Below are 14061 nucleotides of genomic sequence, written 5' to 3' on the forward strand. Positions count from 1 at the left end.
TAGTTTTACAATCTCAATACTCAATACTCAATACATTTATTGCACATAATGGTTATCGCAGTTACAATCTCTATATTTAAAGATAATTTTAACTAAGCTTAGCCTTAATTATATGTAAAATTATATTGTTTTGTTGCAGTTAGTTAGTGCTTACATGTTAATACTAGTTATATCTTTCATTAATTCATGTTAATCAGTGCTTTCTTAAGTGTACTCTTTGCTTTATCAGGATATTTTTCTAGGGTTTCTACTACTACTTTTTGAAAAAACGCGTTTGGCAAGTGGAAACATCGGTCATACATTATTCGATGTAGCGATATGATAATGACAATCTTTTATCATAAAATTATTTATATACATAATATAAATATGTATTATAAATGATTGTCACTTGGCTCACTGCCGTATTCGAACTTCAAGATATTCACAAGAGACGACACGTACTAGATCCATTCTAGATACGTTATAGTTTAGATATCAACTAGTTCTCTTTTGCAGCGCAATTCGGGCAACCAATGCCACTTTTACGTTAGATAGAGTAAGATATCTATTAGATGTGAATTGGATCTCTAAGTCATATCCTTTGGAAATCGTTCAAGAGTATCTCCAGAATCGCGCAAATGTCAAATTTGACAGCTTAGGTCTTAAACATATCGTTATCGTATCTTGGTGATATCTAAAAGATATCTAATAGATATCTATTTCAAAATGCGAATCGGGCCCTTAGTCCTGATGCTGGTAGTGGTAATGCGCACAGGAACCGACACGGTTTATGAACAACGCCCCCACTTACTTTATTCACGGAATGACATCCCCGTCGACTCATTTGGGTTGGAAATACGCATTATTCCTGCAGATAGCACGCGGGGAATATGGCTACGGGGTAGATAAAAAACACCGTGAACTTATTTTAAAGTTTAGGACAGAATTAGCCTTTTGACATTCGAGTGCATCACTCTAATGCAGCGGTCGGCAACCTTTTAGCAGCCAAGGGCCACATAGTAGTTAACGAAGTTGTCGCGGGCCGCACTTTGTTAATATTTATGACTTTATCAGACATTGTCGTTTGTCAATATTACATACAAAATAGTTAGGGAGGCTCGCGGGCCGCTTGTTGCCGACCGCTGCTCTAATGTATCTTAGGGGAGACCGAGCTGAGTTATGGCGGAAAAGACTTGTGACATCGTCGATTTTTTGAAACCTAGAAATAAAATGTACTAGTTTGATCTGCAACAAAATTCTAATTCATACTGAATTACGAAGTAAAAATATTAGATTTGTGTCTCAGACTCAGATTATTTATGGCTAATAATTTCTGCTTCATTCTGATATATATTATAGTCAGAAATTAATATTAATATAAGTCAAATAGGTACAGTTGATCCCACCAAAAACATAAATGTAAAAAAGGAGAGCCAAGTTCAATACAAAAATTATGCTTGGCTGTGGGGCTCGCCGCAAAAAGAATGGAGATCTAAATGAGTGCCACTGCCAAGTTCTATGCAAAATCCAAATATGTATTTATAGGAACAAAATAACATTATAAACAAGTATTAAACTCTATTTCTTTGCTTTATTGGATACCTATAACAATTGCTGTTATTTAAAAAAATGTGAGATCTTAAAGCAGGTTAGATTTGACTTGGCCAGTTTTCATTATATCAATCATTTTATATATATTGTAATTCTGATAAAACCTGGCCAAGCCAAATCTAACCTACTTTAAGATCTCACATTTTTTTAAATAACAGCAATTGTTATAGGTATCCAATAAAGCAAAGAAATAGAGTTTAATACTTGTTTATAATGTTATTTTGTTCCTATAAATACATATTTGGATTTTGCATAGAACTTGGCAGTGGCACTCATTTAGATCTCCATTCTTTTTGCGGCGAGCCCCACAGCCAAGCATAATTTTTGTATTGAACTTGGCTCTCCTTTTTTACATTTATGTTTTTGGTGGGATATCAATACGTTTTGTAAAGAAAACTAGGCAGGTATTGAGATTTAATGTTTTTTCTTGTGTTTCCGCTGTATGGATTTTACTTCTGTTCTTTGTATAATTATGTGGTGCCGCGTGCCGCCGACGACACACCGTTGGCCGGTTGTTTAGAGCGTATTACAAGTTTTTTGTATGGGGACACCACTTATTTTTTGACTAAACTTTATTTTAATATAGCAAATATAATAATACATATATTGGGGTAGTTTCAAATATCTGCTTGTAACGGTTCCAACGCTACAATAAAAAAATATTTTTTTTGTATGGGAACTAGGGTGGTTCACGTTTGTATGGGAAAAATTCAAACTCCAGCTAGAAAAAGCGGCACCCTCTCATTTTATTACACGTGTTCTGTTGACTAAATATGCCAAGTTTTGTAATCTTATCTCAACTACAAGGGGATGCTCAAACACTTTGAAATTTTTCAAAGTTGTATGAAATCCAAAAGAAACAAGTTATTATTTTTTTCAGTTTTATGTAAGTAGTAGTTTTCACATTATTTTAAAGTGTGATTTAAAAGTTATTTGATGAAAAACCATTTTTATTTCTATTTTTTATGATTTTTTAGGTGAAATTCTAAAAATCTTACTTTTCGAAAAATTATAAAAAATAGAAATAAAATTGTTTTTCTACTTAAAAACTTATAAATCACACGTGCAAATAATGTGAAAACAGATACTTAAATAAAAATCTGAATAATAAATACTTCTGTTTTTTGGTTTTCATACAACATACAAAATTTTCAAAGTGGTTGAGCACCCCCTTGTAGTTGAGATAAAATTACGAAACTTGGTGTATTTTATCAGCATAATAAGTGTAACAAAATAAGGGGATGGCCCGTCGGAAAATAAAAAAAAAATTTTTTTGAACCACCCTAATGGGAACCCCCCCTATTTTTTTAACTTTTTTTATTTTTAGATTTTTTCCTACGCTTACACACAATAACCGAGCTGGATTCCAAATTTCATCCTTCTAGGTCATCTGGAAGTAGGTTAGGTTTAGATACTTATATGTCAGTCCCAATAAAAAATGGTTTTTTTGTATGGGGACCCCCCTTATTTTTAAACTTTATTTTATTTTTAGATTTTTTCCTACGGTTACACACAATAACCGAGCTGGATTCCAAATTTCATCCTTCTAGGTCATCTGGAAGTAGGTTAGGTTTAGGTACTTATATGTCAGTCCCAATAAAAAATGGTTTTTTTGTATGGGGACCCCCCTTATTTTTAAACTTTATTTTATTTTTAGATTTTTTCCTACGGTTACACACAATAACCGAGCTGGATTCCAAATTTCATCCTTCTAGGTCATCTGGAAGTAGGTTAGGTTTAGGTACTTATATGTCAGTCCCAATAAAAAGTGGTTTTTTTGTATGGGGACTCCCCCTATATTTTAACTTTATTTTATTTTTAGATTTTTTCCTACGGTTGCACACAATAACCAAGCTGGATTCCAAATTTCATCCTTCTAGGTCATCTGGAAGTAGGTTAGGTTTAGGTACTATAAGTCATAAGTCAGTCTTAAAATTTACGACTTTTTGACCTTCATACCTTTATAACCGTTTGAGCTAGCTTCATGAAATTTGGGCTTCTAGATATCCTTATGGATATAATTAAACACACGTAGTTTTATGTGTTTACGTCAAAGATGTTTTGAGTTATAGAAGGGTCAAAAGTGGCACCAAGTGGTTCGTGTAATATTACACTCGGCGCTGGCTAGCCAGTTCCTTTGCTTGAACTTGGCTTGACACGCTGCCGCGTGTCTAGATATCACAAACATCTTTACGAGCCAACTTTCCAAGAATATAATAAAAAAAATAAGTATATCCAAACAAGTCTTGACGCTCAGAAAATAATCCATAGTCCATACTAATACTATAAAGGCATGTGGGGTGTGTATAGCAATGCACGCACGAGAACTTTCCAAAGTTGCGAAACTTTCAACATGAGAAATTCTCGGTAACTTCTGAGAATGTTCTCGAGAACGAGAATTTATTTATTTATCGTAGTTTATACCATGAATATTCACGATAGTTTAGGTGTAGTCCTTACCCTCAGAAAATTCCGACTTATGGTCGTCCGCTTCCGGTCAGAAAAATGTATGACGGCCCGGCCAAACGGTCAGACTTAGGTGGGGGTGCTCGACCAAATGTCATAGATGGACCTTGGCAGTTTTTGACGCCGCCATTTTTTTTCAATATGGCCGACTTTTTTTTTACTTTTTTAATTTTGTCCTAGCGCGCTGAAATTTTGGTCACGGAATCTCGGGGTCCCCTAGATACTTATGAAAAATTTTTTTTTGGAAAAATGCTACAATTGCGGGAAAACTGGCCACTTTTATTTTGTATGGCAACTTTTAAACGGTGCGTGATAGGTGGGGGGTGCTCGACCAAATGTCATAGAGGGCCCCGAGACAAAATAAATTGCATAAAAAAAAATCAAAATGGCCGACTTTTTTTTTAAATTTTTTCAAGTTGGTCCGAGCGCGCTGAGATTTGGCATTGCGGGAGACAGAGGCCTCTAGATTCTAATGAAACAACAAAAAAAAATTTGGAAAAAATTGTCGAAAGTCGAAATGTTCTCTGATATACAGTGAGAATTTAAGCAACTTATTGGTAAATTTATCACATCAACAAAATAGCTAACTGTAATAGACAATAATATATGCATAATAACATTTAGTTTTAAGTTATGCCTATTTAAACTTTATTTCAAGTATATTCTCTTGTTTAAACAATAATTTCCATGTTGCAGGAATGTTCTGAGAACATTCTCGAGAACGTTTCCGCTTTTTGGGAATGTTCTGCAATTTGTACATTGCTAGGTGTGTATGTCTGAATTTGGTCTGAATGTCTGTTACCTCTTCACGCTAAAGCTGCTGAACCGTTTTAGTTGAAAACTGGTATAGCCTCCTAAGACACAGAGTCATTTTTGCAGTTTTGAATTTGGAACCTTCTTTTATTCCATTGTAGTTCAAAATTCGATTTTAATTTGGGATCCTTTTTAAAGGAACTCAGGACCGAGGAGGATAGAGATAGTTTGAGTACCAGGGAAGGACAGGAAAGTTTTTATGTCGGAAATCATCCCTGAAGAGTGTACAATTGAAAGAGTTAATGAATTGCCTAATAATTGAAGTATGCAATGCGCGAATTGAATGTTTGCTAGTAGCATCATCCAGGCGCTATTTACTTTAGCTGCTGTTACTAATTCCACATAGACGAAGTTACGGACAAAAACGCCAATAGAACGAGAAATAATGATCAACGGTTTAGGGCTAGAAATAAAGAGTACTTAGTGTGGCTCAAATCTAGAAAAAGTTTCTAAGTAACAAGTTCAGTATTATGGAAAGAAAAACATTGCTCCTTTTTTGTTGTCTTAACATGACGTTCCTTTAAGTTGTTTACACATGTTTATATAGGTACATATGTTTTCTTAGTACGTTAGGCACGGCCACTACATTAATTTATAAATTTAAACTTTTAAAAGATGACCCACGTTAGACCGAGCCGTGCACGGGCCGAGGCGTCCGACATGTCATTTTCTATGATGGCTCCTCTACACGATGGGCTAACGCCGGCCACTCCAAGGGACGCATTTATACGTTAGAGGGAGCAAGTGATATTGCTATCTCATTCTCATTGGCTGCGTCCCTTGGAGTGGCCGGCGTTGGCCCATCGTGTAGAGGAGCTATGACGGCTGAGCGGTGATCACGTGGCACTTTCCATAGAAAACGAAGCTCCGGAAACTCCGGCTCGGCCCCGACCCAGTTTAGCGTGAGTCATCCTTAATGGTATATTATTCAGCATTACTACGAATGCGCTGTAAGATATATATACGTCATAAAAAAACAATTCCTGTTATTTACCAGCACAAAATATAAGCATAATAAACAAAAACACCTTACCTTCGTAGGTTTCATAGTAAAATCCTATTTGATGGACATAAAAGTCTGAAGTGATTAGACAAAATAATTAAAATTACCTATTATTACGTTAAGACTCATCTCATACCTCGCCGAAGTCAGTTAAAACTTTTTAATGACTTTCACAAAAACTGTTTATCCTGAAGATAAAGAAAAACATCGGTAGGTACTTACTTTCCTCGATCGCTACTCGCAGCTCGGCAGGAAAGATAATAAATGAATTATCCCAGTAATTGAGCCAGACGTTGGTTCTCTTTAATTTAAGTTTGCTTTGGAGGGTGATTTGTTAATTTTTTGAAGTGAAAACTTTTTTAGCGGCGCTGTGCACTTTTTGTGATGGGAAAAAATGTTAAATTCGCGAGAGCGTAAGACGTAAGACGGACACGTGACCTGATCGAAAAACTGTCATTGAGTTTTCACACTTTTCACTTCTGCCGGCACTCCCGGAGTGCAAACCGTAGTTTTTTTATTTAACTCGAACTTAGGGCTTGGCAAAAAAACATTTTTTATGATAACTGTTCACTGTATTTAGTATATGTACGGTTAATAGCATTTAAAGAAGCTAGTAGAGTACGCTTAAGCTAGTAAGCTAGTAGAGCTGAGTACGATTGGATAGCCAAATTACCATTTGGCTATCCAATCGTACTCAGCTCTTTCCTTCGCTGTTTTTGGTCTAGACCATGTCTAGACATAGAGCAATGATTTTATTAACATAGATTAATCATCATCAATATCGGTGTTGGACTGATTTGCTTTTTTATATAATAATATATAAACGGACCATTTTAATTGACGTTTTGGCTGATTTTACCTTAAAACAATGTTTCGAAATGGTCATCTTCAATATTGGTATTCCTTTCAGAATTCCGGTATTCAGGGCCGGTATCGGATTTCAATACAGTGTTGCGAATAGTTAGATGTTGGATGCTCTAGTTGCGAGGGATAACACACGCACCAAATGGTTGGTACAAAAGACGACTCATTGTAAACTCCGGCACCGAGCAAAGTGAAATGTAGGTTACTAGAGTCTGGCTACTGAAATTTTACCTAAATTATTGGCGGGAAATTCAAAAAATCTTGGGCTGGTCACACTTTGTGTAGTAGGAATTATAGTTTTGATACTAGACAATATCTTTGATATTCTGTGCACAAATAAGGTACCTAAGGAAATAAGCTAAATAAACGTTTAAGTGCACTCAAAGTCAGCTCACATAATTTCTACCACTATTTAAAGTACAGTCAACGACAAACACACATGTTTACGTTCCAATATTTAGATTTTATAGATATTTTTCAGAACTTTTAATTTATCCGTTTCTTTATACACTTGTCCTATTTATGAGATTCAGGCATTAATAAATTCACGTACTTAATCAAAGTAATCGGCAAATGTTAGAACTAGTACTTAAAGTATCAAAATATTTATAGAGCACCAACCTCGTATTTTGTTTACATTTGGTTAGAAGTTGTAAACATTGCACTTTTTCATTATACAACGCTACACGTCGACTTCGCACATTGTCGTAATTATTTACGAGCTTAAATAATAGTTTGTGAACCTCACTCAGCATAGAAATTATTAATATTATTTAAAATAAACCCCATAAAAACCGCAAACAATTTGAATGAATGACATAAATCGACAACTGACTTTTAGCTTTTTTTCAAATCATAGACAATTGGTGATACAACAACGAAATATCTGTCAACAATTTTTGGCTAGCCAGACTCTACCTACTTATAGTGGATTCCGAAGTAGCAGCTGAGAATGAAATTAGTATCTCCCTCGGTCCCAAACTAGGAGGTTTTTTAAAACACTTTTGTGTTAACATTGCCAGCTTTTTTCTTTTTTAGGGATCCGTACCCAAAGGGCAAAAACGTGGCCCTATTACTAAGACCCCAATGTCCGTCTGTCTGTCACCAGGCTCTCTCTCTGTGTCTTATGAACCGTGATAGTTAGACAGTTGACGTTTTCACAGATGATGTACCTATTTCTATTGCCGAACAAACAATAAAAAGTATGAAACCCTCGGTGGGAGAGTGGGACTCGCACTTGTCCGGTTTTCTACATTCACTTACCTATTTACTCATTTTGTTTTTCTACTTTTGGTTTTTTACTTTCTTAACTTCGAGTCAACAATTGGCGAGAGGGCGCACAGGACCGAGAAATCTGGCGCTGTCTTGTGTCCCTATTTGAGTCGCTGAACTTTTTCTTTAGCTAAAATATTATTTCGTTTGAAATTCCAAAATTACTCCTACAGGGAGCCAAATTAAAGGTGATAAATCTGTATTGTGATATTTTGTAAGGGCTAGAAGACATTTTTTAAAACATGCGTTGCCTAGAATATTATTCTGACAAGTCTTTCAAAACATTTACCACTTGCGAAACAGATCCGCGCAAAACAATATTCATCAATCATTTTCACCATACAAATTTGCATCTTATACTCGTTACAAGCGGAAAATGTGGAATGAGGGGGTGTAAAACAAGGAAATTGATTACGTACATACATACCTACTTTATAATGTTTCTTTTACAGAAACGATACTTAAAATGTTTACTTAATAAAAGCGAGTACTTACGTACATACAAATATGTGATAAATACATGTCCTAAACAATTTGTGGTATTACTTAGGTACCTAGGAAAACCGAGTCAAAGTTATCTAAAAAGGCTTGAAATTACCTAATACTAGCTTTTGCCCGCGACTTCGTCTACGTGGAATTAGTGACAGTAGGTACCTAAAGTAGGTATAGCGCCTGTATAATGCTAATAGCAATCATTCAATTCGCGCATTGCTTACTTCAATTATTAGGCAATTCATTAACTCTTTCAATTCCACCCCCCTTTGCACTCTCTTCAGTGATGATTTCCGACATAAAAACTATCATATGTCCTTCCCCGGGACTCAAACTAACTCTATACCAAATTCCAACTAAATCGGTTCAGCGGCTTAAGCATGAAGAGGTAACAGATAGACAAACAGACAGACAGGCACACTGTCACCTTTTAATATTATTATAATATAATATATAATATGGATTTTCTTCTTTTAGTTTTTCTCCTATTGGGGGCTGGATAGCATCACTGCGATCTTTTATTATTAAACCTAAAGTCACCATTTGAATGGTTCATTTAAACCGAGAGCCCCATTTGAATGATTCATTTCAAACCCTCAAGCTCATAGACAGCCTGATTCACTACTTCTGTAAGGAAAGCCCGCCAATAAATCCTGAACAGCAATGGCGGAACACTGCAATTTTTGCGGTATTAGCGGCGATTGCACCGCGCATTATATATTCGTGGAACGGTCCGGTGGTTTAGGCATAGAGCAATAAATAAAGAATGGTAACTGCATACATTCGTTTTCTTACCATAAAGCGAGTTATTTTGTCATAGACTAGGAATCCTCTAGACCGAGTTTAGAGCAATTATTTCATGCAACCCATCATGCCAAAAATACGGGGGTGCGCGGGACGAGGTGAGCGAAGTCCCGTGCCGTGACTGGTCCGTTCTAAGACACGGGCGTCACACAAAGACACTTTCGACTCGAACATGGAGTAAAATTACCGTATGCGTGGCAGTGGGGGAAGCGCGACTATGCTCAGTCTGGAGGATGTTTTGTCTGTGTATTTTGTAGTCGACAATGTCGACATCTAACTTCAAGTAGTGGAACTATCAGTACCCCTACTTCACACCAGGCATCACAAGTGTCGCTATTGAAGAAATATGTAAGGGTATTCGGGTAAAACCGAATGTCGGATAATTCCGAAATTCAGATGAAAATCACCCTTAATTCCATCATAATAAAAGTCTCATTTCGGAATTATCCGACAGTTTTCGACATTCGGAATTACCCGAGTAAACCTTACTCCAAAAACAATCGACAACTAATATTATAAGCAGGAGTTGAAAATAGACTTTCAGTTATTAATCCGGTTATAATATTAGCTGAAAATTGTTGAACATTCTAATGTTCAACAATTTTCACGTAAACTTTAGTTTACTTTCCCCGCGACATCTATTGTCAACTAGCAGTACCTAGTAACCTACTTATAAATTTCGCTACTTGACGCTAGATGTTTGTCGTCTACGAAATAACTCGCTTTTTGGTAAGAAAACTAAGTTAACACTCTTTCTTTGCTTATATTACTCTATGGTTTTAGGTACCAATGAGGTACCATTCCCGCAATGCAGACAACGCTGTGATTTGTGATGTGGTCCAAACATTCCAATGTCCAGAGTTGCCTATCCTGTAGTACTTATATTGAATTTATAAACTTTTAAAAATACTTTTTATAATACGCTTGGTGGGAACTAATGCGAACATTGACATACGAAATTGTCTATTGCTGCCCCTGTCACTCTGAGATGGACATATTTTTGCTTCCAATTTCGATTTTCCTAGTAGCGATCGCAATATAAAGCTAGACCGGGCCGAGCCCGGGCCGAAGTGTCCGATATGTCCTTTTCTATGACGGCTGATCGGTGTTCACGTCAATTGTGCTTTCCATAGAAATTAAAGCGCCGGAAACCCCGGCCGGGCCCTGGCCTTTCTAAAGATATCAATATCATAAATGATAAAACTAATCAACTTTGCTTTAAATCCTAATAAAATTTCTAAAATGCAGAATAAAACGCCTGTTTTCCCGACCGCTTTAACCCATTAGTTTAAGTATTATTAGCCTAACCCCCTTTTGCAACGACATGGCTAAGGGTACATTTTACTGGACCGGCCATATATCTGTACTCCGACAGACGCCGTGATTGAAAATCCAATTTAGACGCCCTTGTTCCTCGCCGGTTGGCCGAGCTCGGCCTAAAATATGTCTGCTCGGTCAGTTTCAACCGTTTATTCAGTCATCGTGATTAAATCTACATAAAGTTTTTACGGTAGGTTATATTTCGAGCAAAAAACTTTCATCAATGAAACCGATGTCTGTTCGAGTTCGAGTCGATATGGAGTAAGCTTTAGTTTGTTGTTCGGATTGTCCGACAGATGTCGTTGTTACCAACTCAAACTAGGTAACGGTAGTATTTGCTAGTGACTACTGATGTAGTGCCGGGCGTGGGTCACTCCGCGATTTCGTCGCTTTGCAACAGGTAGCTACAAGTACATCCGTTCCACACCAATTTTGGTGGCTAGTCATAAGCCGCGCGTGGCGCTGTCGCCACCTAGCGGCCATATCTGTCCTGATCGTAACAGTCACGTTTTGTTAGAGAGTGAGTCTTCTGTACCTAGTACTATTATTTATTCTGTGGTAGTGCATAAATGTTTTTTATCGTATTTTCTCGGAACCATTGCAATTTGTCATGCTACTTCAGTTAACCTCAGTACTTTTTGTACCGAGACTGACTGAAACATCAAGACACGTTCGTACGTTCCCGTGAAAATACGATATTTTCCAAAAACTTTTTTTCACAAATCGCTTAGCCGCACATATTGGACCACTGTGTACCAGCAGGGTGTGATTACTGTTTTCCGTGCACACCTTGGACTCTAATTGGCTATCATAAAACCTAATCTATCTCGCTCTAACCTCTGTTTATTGTTTCAAATTGTTGTTTACTAAATGTAAGGATCAAAGCAAATTACATACAATTGTAAACGTGAATTGCTGTTAATTGATGTTATCGGTGTATTTTAAGATACTACACTCTACACTATTCCAACCTTTTTTTTGTAATTATGTCAGTTTTAAGGTATAAGGTTATAAGGTATTCATAGGCCACTGGCCACGAAAATAAAGATTTTTTATTTCATTAATTTAATTTCATTTTATTTTAGTTACCTGGGCCATACTGAAAGTTTCCGGATTCTGATATATGAGACGACTTATTTTTTCTATCCCCGTGCTAGCCTAATGCGGATTGGGGACTTCACATACTTACGCCTTTGAATTTCTTCACAGATGTATGCAGGTTTCCTCACGATGTTTTCCTTCACCGAAAAGTTAGTGGTAAATATAAAATGATATTTCGTACATAAGTTCCGAAAAACTCATTGGTACGAGCCAGGATTTGAACCCGAGACCTCCGGATTTTTAGCAATTTTTAATACTTAGTACATACTTATTTTTATTTGTACCTACGTTAAGGTGGTTCGCCTAGGTTACTCAAAACTTAACTCTCGCTAGATGGCACCACTTTTGCAAAATTTCAGATTTTATTTTTTTGTGAAATGGTCTTGGTATTTGTATACTTAAAAGTATGTTTCGCGCACTCTTTAAGTAAATATTGAACTATTAAAATAAATATTGAATACTTCATTGTGCAAAAACCACCTTTTTAATTCGACGGAGTGTTGCTGTCACGCTTTTTCCTACTATTACTCACACATGCAAACAGTGTTTCCGTGATCCTTGTAGTAGACAATTTCACACAACGTAAGTATGTTGCAATAGCGTAACGGTATATTCGTGGAAATACGTGCAAGAGGATTGGGGTTCAAGACTGGTGCGAGTAGGTAATTTCTTTTTGTTTCTCCTTTGTGTTATCTTACCTTTAAACGAGCAATTATTAGATATACTAGATGAGAACCCGGCTTCGCTCGGGTATAATAAAAGATAATACTAATTTTGGATTAAATAATTATTTCATTTTAGACTAAACGTTTATCAAGGCGGCGGTTAGCTATCCCATCTCCGAAAACTTTATACTTTTGCGTTTATTAAAACCTCGATCTTTCCCCTTTTTACCCGACTGCGCGACGCAAAGGAGGGTAATTAGTTGACCTTAATAATGTTTGCCCGAAGAATCATTGCCAACATTTTCAAGAGCCCGGTTTATTGCAGGTTTAGTTCGAAAATGATTTAAAATGATTTTTTTTGTATTTCTATAGTGATTATAGTAACCTCTATAGTGATTATAGTAACTGATATTTAAATAACCGGACCTAACCTAACCGGACTTAACGTAATCGTTTTTGTCAATTTTTGACCCCCCCCCCCCCCCCTAAAATCATCCAAAAATTCGAAAATTCTTCGAATGACCCCGTTTCCTCCTACGTCATGCTACCATCATCCGATGTCCCGACCCCCCCCCTAATTTGAAATGACGTAATTTATGAATAGCCCCTAACGGCCTAACCCACTTTTCAATCTCAAAGGACGGAACCCAAATTTCATAATTTCATGCACCCATCCAACCAACCCAAAGTGGGTTGGGTTAGATAACCTGACCTAACCTCACCCACTTTTCTGTTAGTAGTTTGGTTCTATAAGGATCGCAGTTCCAACCTAACCTAACCCCCTTTTCTGGTAGCAGTTCGGTTCTGTAAGGATCGTAGTTCTAACCTAACCTAAACCATTTTTATGGTAGCAGTTCAGTTCTTCAAGGATTGCAGTTCAAACCTAACCTAACCCACTTTTCTGGTCGTACGTAGTTCTGTTCTGTAAAGGCAGCAGTTCTAACCTAACCTGCTTACTTGTTGCATTTCGGTTCTGTACCTCTCACCTAAGGGGCTGTCCATAAATTACGTCATCGTATTTGACCATTTTTGAATTTTTGACCCCCCCTCCCCCTAAAATCATCCAAAAATCATGCTTCGAATGACCCCGTTTCCTCCTACGTCATGCTAGCATCATCCGATGTCCAGACCCCCTCCCCCTTATTTGAAATGACGAAATTTATGAATAGCCCCTAACGGACTAACCCACTTTTCCATCTCAAAGGAGGGAACCCAAATTTCATGCACCCATCATGGCACTAAAATGTCAGTATGGAAGTTGTGAGTACAATTTCATCTCAATTCACCTGACGATTTATAAAAAGACATGCTGACGTTATTTTTATTTATTTTTACTTGAATTTACAAAAAATATATCTTATATAAAAATAGTACAATTTACTACAACAATCAGTCTTTTGCAATTAAATACATATAAATAAACGAATTAAACTAAGTATATCATGTAAAGTTAGCCTTTCACAAAACCAAGTATAGTAAGGCTATGAGGTATTCCACCAAAGATTAGCAAGGACCATGATTCCATCAGAGATGTGCAAGGATGCGTAGAGAGGTAGATTTGTTTCTTTAGAGTGAATATTAGAATTACTTCAATTACCTATCCTCACTCAGCGCAGTCCTGGAGGACAATTTGTATTGGTTCTTACAAACACATTCCTCGCTATGCAT

This window comes from Cydia fagiglandana, chromosome 21, assembly GCF_963556715.1.
Source record: "Cydia fagiglandana chromosome 21, ilCydFagi1.1, whole genome shotgun sequence".
NCBI classification, from domain to species: Eukaryota; Metazoa; Arthropoda; class Insecta; order Lepidoptera; family Tortricidae; genus Cydia; species Cydia fagiglandana.